We start from the raw sequence: 6,859 nt of genomic DNA on the forward strand, positions 1-6,859 counted from the left end.
GAGAGATAGATAGATAGATAGATAGATAGATAGATAGATAGATAGATAGATAGATAGATAGATAGATAGATAGATAGATAGATAGATAGATAGATAGATAGATAGATAGATAGATAGATAGATAGATAGATAGATAGATAGATAGATAGATAGATAATAGGGAATGGTAAAGTTGAATGCTAGCGTATGGGGCATCAGTGTGTTTTACATATGACAGTCGTACAGAAATGGCTCCTGATGATCTGGGATAAGAGCGACATTCCCAGGCTAGAATGTGAAGATTACAGTCCCAGGCTTGGATGCAGAGATGTGTAGCCGCTGGGCAGGGTGACCACAGATCCCACAGCCCCTAATTGACTGCTCAGCACTAATAGGCGCCTTTGTTTGTCCAATTAACAAAAACAATAGTGCAGTGAAGAAACCTTCAATGTGGCTTGAAGTGAAGGGAGCTGGCACTGAGATCTCCATAGATTGTGTTGCTTTTCATGCTGAGAACTATGCAGAAAGTGGCAGCAAGGCCCGAGGGCAGCCTGGTAGGACAGTCAGTGCTAGAGGGACTTGTCTTCCAGATCTCCCTGATATACCACCTATGGAGCCAGGATGCCTCTAGCTCTGAATATTTAGCTCTCATGTCGCTTTTGGGACATTCCCCAAAACCTCATTCCAGAAGTTCAGGTGATTCTGGGGGCATGTGAAGGGGATCCTGACCTGTGCCATTTAAAAGACATTCATGTGTGAGGGTTGTGCTTCTTCTAAAATAGTTTCGTGATAAGAGAAGCACGACTGGGCTTAAATTCCGGATGTTTTGTTCATTGTATGAATTAAATATAATAAATATAATATAATTCATTGTGTGCTAAAGCCAACCGATCAAATAGTACTCTTCTGTGGACTCGTGCCAGCAATAAAAGGGTTATGTGGTGTGGGAAGGAAAAATTAATGACGTCATCACGGTGACGCCATGCAACCCTGCTGATAGCCCCTAAGCTTTACACGCCATGGTAATAATGAAGAGCAGTAGTTGGGTTACAGTACGGGTCACAGGCATCAGGCAGCAGGAAATCAGCAGAGATGTTAATAGAAAACAATGGAGCCCCCCAGATCCTAAGTGAATTGTTTTAGTTCCATTCCCTTTTGATGTGAAGACTGAGGGTCCGGCTGCACCTGGTCCGCATTTCTGCGCGGTCTCTGGTTGGGGGCTGGAGAAGCAGCCTGGTGATCGCGTAGGATTAGGTTACGTTTGATTTAACAGGGTCCTCGAGTAGTACAGGTAAAGCTGTGTCAACAGCCCCGGGCCCCGGATCGGGGGGTTATACAGAGGACACGGCCCAGGGCAGCGCTCACAGGACCCGCTTCTATCTAGAACAACTTCTGTTCAGCCCACATATTATGCGGCTCAGCTACAGAAATATGGGGGGCAGCGTCTCCAGGGGCATACTGATCTATGTTTTATTTCATTGTATTCCATCATCTCTCATGATTAATGCATTCCAACATTTATAATAAATTATCCATGGTCAATAGAGTAATTCGCGTTATAATAATCATCATTATAATAAGAGATAGATAGATAGATAGATAGATAGATAGATAGATAGATAGATAGATAGATAGATAGATAGATAGATAGATAGATAGATAGATAGATAGATAGAATAATGGTGGTGATAACGATTAAATATATATTAATTATACTAATTCCATAATGGTGATTATAATAATGAGAATAATGATAGTTATTATTATTATTATTACTATTATTACTATTATTATTATCATCCTGATTTTCGTAAGGATCTTGATTCTCGCGTTCCTCCAGTTCAGTTTAGCCTGCGACCATTTATCACACGAATGGAAAATAGATTACAGGTATTTTGTCTGCCTCTGCCTCAGACTAGATGTGTTTTAGTTAAATGTCTCCAGAGGCCATTGAGAACAGTTCAACTGACACATTTCTCCACTTCAGTGTAAACATTTAACATCCAAGCCCTTAACCATCACATACCTCTATATAGAGCCGGGAATGGGGGAGAGCAAACTGCAGGTGACAGACAGTAGGGTGAATGCTGCAGGATGATGGCAGCCCAGTACACGGTGCTACCCGTGTGGTGGGCGCTCGCAGTCAAGACTGAATAGTAATCTCTCATTTTATAATAACTAGATAGATAGATAGATAGATAGATAGATAGATAGATAGATAGATAGATAGATAGATAGATAGATAGATAGATAGATAGATAGATAGATGATAGATAGATAGATAGATAGATAGATAGATAGATAGATAGATAGATAGATAGATAGATAGATAGATAGATAGATAGATAGATAGATAGATAGATAGATAGATAGATAGATAGATAGATAGATAGATAGATAGATAGATAGATAGATAGATAGATAGATAGATAGATAGATAGATAGAGATAGATGATAGATAGATAGATAGATAGATAGATAGATAGATAGATAGATAGATAGATAGATAGATAGATAGATAGATGATAGATAGATAGATAGATAGATAGATAGATAGATAGATAGATAGATAGATAGATAGATAGATAGATAGAGATAGATAGATAGATAGATAGATAGATAGATAGATAGATAGATAGATAGATAGATAGATAGATAGATAGATCTCGTAGTGGAGGCACAGCCCCCTCCTTGTAAGTGCAGTGACTAGTATTCAGATATCAGATGTGTGTATCAATCTATTTCACATTAATCTACCTATATTACATTCAACTCAGCATCCAAGCCTGGGACTGGCATCTCCACATTCTAGCCTGGGAATGTCACCCTTTTCGCAGATCATCAGGAGACATTTCTGTTCGCCTGTCATCTATCTATCTATCTATCTATCTATCTATCTATCTATCTATCTATCTATCTATCTATCTATCTACCACATCTGTCAATCTTTGTGTTTATATTTTAATTTCTTTATGTATCTATGTATTTCGTATTTATAAACATCTATAAACTTTATAATTATATATGTATTTATTGTTCTATCTACTTATATTATAAACAGGTCCAACAGAAAAGTAGATACACTGTAACGAATATTTCCTAGCAGCACCCGCAGCTGTAACCTAATGTAATGTGATAGCAATTTTCTATACATGTGTGCAATGGATATACAAGCTATAGACCTAAATATATACTTATACTGGCATATTCATATTCTAAGTAGTGTGTGTGTGTGTGTGTGTGTGTGTGTGTGTGTGTGTGTGTGTGTGTGTGTGTGTGCCCCAATGCTACACAGCTCTGTGGGGTGCTGGGGTCATTCCCCTACTTCTCATATCGATGATGAAGTGATGAGGGATCTTTCTGAGAATGTTCTCATGTCATTGGTGGTTGATGCTCCATAGATTAGACAGGAATGATGAAATGCAGTATTTCGGTGAAGGGGCTGAGCCCGGATTTACTGTATATGTGGAGATGTGGTTATCACCGCAGATCTCTGACTATGATATCTATAATAGTGGCCGGAAAATTATTACACACACAGCAAATTGTATCAAAAGCCGGTAACATCTGCACACACAGAGATTTATGTAACAATTTACACCACACTCCTACCATATTTTACGCTAATATGCACACCAGTATGAAGGAGTTTCCTAGTGAACAGAGAGTGAGCAAAAAATAGAGATCTAATAAGATATAACATGTGCCATTTGCCTAGAGAATAAGATTATATATATATATATATATATATATATATATATATATATATACATATGTGTGTGTGTGTGTGTGTGTGTGTGTGTGTGTGTGTGTATACACATATATACGTATGTATATATATATATGTATATATATATATATATATACACACACACATATATATATATATATATATATATATATATATATATATATATATATATATATATGTATATATACACACACACACATATATATATATATATATATATATATATCTCAATCAATGGTTACTATTGACTAGAAGGTCAAATACATGATGTATAAAGACAGAATATAGAATTAATAGAAATATATGACAGGTTAGATAAATAAATAGAATAAAAGAATATATGTGTATATGTATGTAACAGCTGACATATATTTGTTTACAGATAGGTTTACTACACATACATATATGTCTGTCAATATTTATAGTTCTGTCGTGATTTCAGCTGGTTGTCGTTCATCCATAGAAGCAGCCGTCAGTGTGTGCAATGTGAATGACGTGTATTCCTCACCTTCAGCGTTGAGAATATTAATACACGGTATATAATACATTGGATCCTCTGCTGTATAATGTTGGGCTATGTGTGTACATATGTCAGCTGTAATATCCCGATCCCTGGCTGCAGCTCCAGTGTCACGGCCATTAGCTGTAAATCGCAGTGAATTGAAACCACCACCTGCACTGTGGGATCTGTCCCGACAGCAGTGGCCGGATCCTGGAGAGCTGACATTGCAGGGAAGAGGCCACACACCGGCGCTGTGCTCTCTCATGTCCTATATAATAATGTATGAGGATATATGAGGGTACAGGGATACATATATACATAACCCCCCTATTTACTGCAGAGCCGACAATCAGTGCAGCAAGCACAGCTCCATATACTTTGAACTGGGAACAATAGTGTAAGGTTACACACTGACACATGCGGCCCCTTTAAGGCGCAGATCCATCTAATTCCCTCCACGTGGAAGGATGATCTCCAGTCACTGACCTGCAGTGCCGGGACCCGGCCGCCGCTCCGCGCTCTCCTCTCTGATCTCCAGAATATCTCAGGCGTAAATGACACACACATTGCTCTGGTTAGGAGAGGAGCACACGGCCGGCGGGGGATCTACATCCTCCTCCTACCCCCGCCCGTGACCTTCTACTGCAACTGCGGGGGAGCAGCTCCTCTCTTCCGAGGTGATGACGGGAATTTTCGAGCAAGTCCAAGCCAATGACACCCAAATCACGGAGCTGACACTCAGCAATCTGTCATATATGTGTACGTGTCAGGTGTGTGTGTGTGTGTGTGTGTGTGTGTGTGTGTGTGTGTGTGTGTGTGTGTGTGTGTGTGTGTGTGTGGGTCGGCTTGTGAAAGCTCACATAGTAAGATTTGTTTTTGTAATTATTTTTAATATTATTATTATTATTATTCATATTATTATTAATAATATTATTATTATTATTGTTATTATTATTATTATAAACTGAAGTGAGATTGACATCAGAAACCTGACCTCCAGTTATTTAAAGTGATGACTGTATAGTACAGCATGCAAACAAAAATCTGAAATGATATCACTGTAAAACACAAGAACAGATTCTTGGGGGCATATTACAAATAAAAGGGAAAAAAAATCAAATGACGTTTACAGTGTTTGAGATAGATAGATAGATAGATAGATAGATAGATAGATAGATAGATAGATAGATAGATAGATAGATAGATAGATAGATAGATAGATAGATAGATAGATAGATAGATAGATAGATAGATGTGCAATATATTCCCACTTACAATCTCCTTTGTGCTTACTTCTAATAAAACGAATATTAATTATATAATTATTTTCCCACAGAGTAGTCATCATACACAGCGATCTGCAATTAGTAATAAGCAGATGGAATACATGATAGCGGTGGTAGTAGTAGTATTAGTACCTTGAGTTTCCTGGATGCAGGGCTCTGCCTGGAGACTCCACACAAGTGCATTGAGTTGGGAGATGACTTCTAACTGAGGAGCAGAGGTATCAGCCCGGAGGATTGTGCTGGTTATGATGAACTAGTCAGTCAGAGCTGCCTGCATTACACAGCAGCACACATAACAACATCCCCACCTTCAGGACACAGTGACAATCTCTCCAGTTGTGTACACTACTGCCATTCACACTCACATAATATTCATTCACAACCCCGGCCAGTCAGTCCTACCACTCTTCGTTTAGTTTTGGGGTCTATTTTTTTACTGGTCCAACCCACACACATGAGTGACATCCACTTTACAAACGTGACACTGCCCTATTACGAAAGTGACAGCAGGTAAAAAGGAGAAAAGGAATGAGGGCACCAGGGGAAAGGGGAGATGGACTGAGGACCAAACCAGGAGAGACCTTCACATAAACATGCAGAGGGCAAACCAATAAGTCATGGACTTCACTACATACATCCCCCATTCATCACATCTCCAGCCTCCAAGCCCATAGTCCATACACATCAGGGGTTGTCTCAGATACACATCAGCTCCAGAGACCTCTCAGTGCTGGTCGTTTATACTAAACATTTGTTTTATTTGCTAAGCCCCTAAATCTGCAACACATTTGAAAATGGCCTGCGACAATTCATCCATGTGTTGGCAAAAGGAAAGCGTGCAAGTTATAGCCTGTAGTAAATGCACGGCGTTTACTACAGCACTGTAAAAGCGAAATATGTTGATACATTTGTCGCGACATTGCGACTGGTTAGTAACGCCTGTTTTATGGGAGGAATAACATTGGCGTAATACTTTGATAACACATATGAGATAAGTCGTATTTGTGCTATATATATATATATATATATATATATATATATATATATATATATATATATATATATATATATATATATATATATATATATATATATAATTATTATTATTTTTTTAACTCAGCTTGCTAAATCTGTCCCCAAGTAATACAAAATAATATGACGACGTCCCAGATTTATTCTCATATCTATCTATCTATCTATCTATCTATCTATCTATCTATCTATCTATCTATCTATCTATCTATCTATCTATCTATCTATCTATCTATCTATCTATCTATCTATCTATCTATCTATCTAATCTTGTATCTCTAGTCTTTCATAATATAAACAGAATTAGAT

The 6,859-nt window shown here is 37.9% G+C and overlaps 1 protein-coding gene across 6 annotated transcripts in view; it reads right to left on the minus strand.

The window, feature by feature from the left end:
• The window catches only part of GATA3 (GATA binding protein 3), a 32,375-nt gene extending 26,222 nt beyond the window's left edge, over nt 1-6,153 (minus strand). For 4 of the 6 annotated variants that reach the window (XM_075855083.1, XM_075855082.1, XM_075855085.1 and 1 more), the window contains exon 1: nt 5,651-6,153. The gene's annotated coding sequence lies outside the window, so the exon portion shown is untranslated. Of the gene's footprint in view, nt 1-4,718; nt 4,805-5,650 lie in introns of those variants that run through there. The other 2 variants (XM_075855080.1, XM_075855081.1) reach the window with 2 other exon arrangements.
• Between the last annotated feature and the right edge of the window lie 706 nt (nt 6,154-6,859).

This window comes from Rhinoderma darwinii, chromosome 3, assembly GCF_050947455.1.
Source record: "Rhinoderma darwinii isolate aRhiDar2 chromosome 3, aRhiDar2.hap1, whole genome shotgun sequence".
Classification (NCBI taxonomy): domain Eukaryota; kingdom Metazoa; phylum Chordata; class Amphibia; order Anura; family Rhinodermatidae; genus Rhinoderma; species Rhinoderma darwinii.